The following is a 215-nucleotide window of genomic DNA, read 5'->3' as shown; positions in this document are numbered from 1 at the left end:
AACCAATGGCTYGGTGGTGTCCCTGTAAAGGACATCAGAGCTCTGTTTTCCACCTCCTCCATGTACAGGTTTGCAACAATAGGKGAAGCTGGGGAGCCCATAGMACACCCATGTTTCTGCCTATAATATAGCCCCCCATATGTGAAACAGGTTGATTCCAGGCACAGTTTCAGAAGTTGACACAGTTGTTCTGTGGAAAGAGTGGTTCTGCAGCT

The sequence above is a fragment of the Austrofundulus limnaeus genome, unplaced genomic scaffold (assembly GCF_001266775.1).
Source record: "Austrofundulus limnaeus strain Quisiro unplaced genomic scaffold, Austrofundulus_limnaeus-1.0 Scaffold157, whole genome shotgun sequence".
Classification (NCBI taxonomy): Eukaryota; Metazoa; Chordata; class Actinopteri; order Cyprinodontiformes; family Rivulidae; genus Austrofundulus; species Austrofundulus limnaeus.
The sequence above is the reverse complement of the archived record's forward strand: the minus strand, read 5'-3'. Positions refer to the sequence as shown.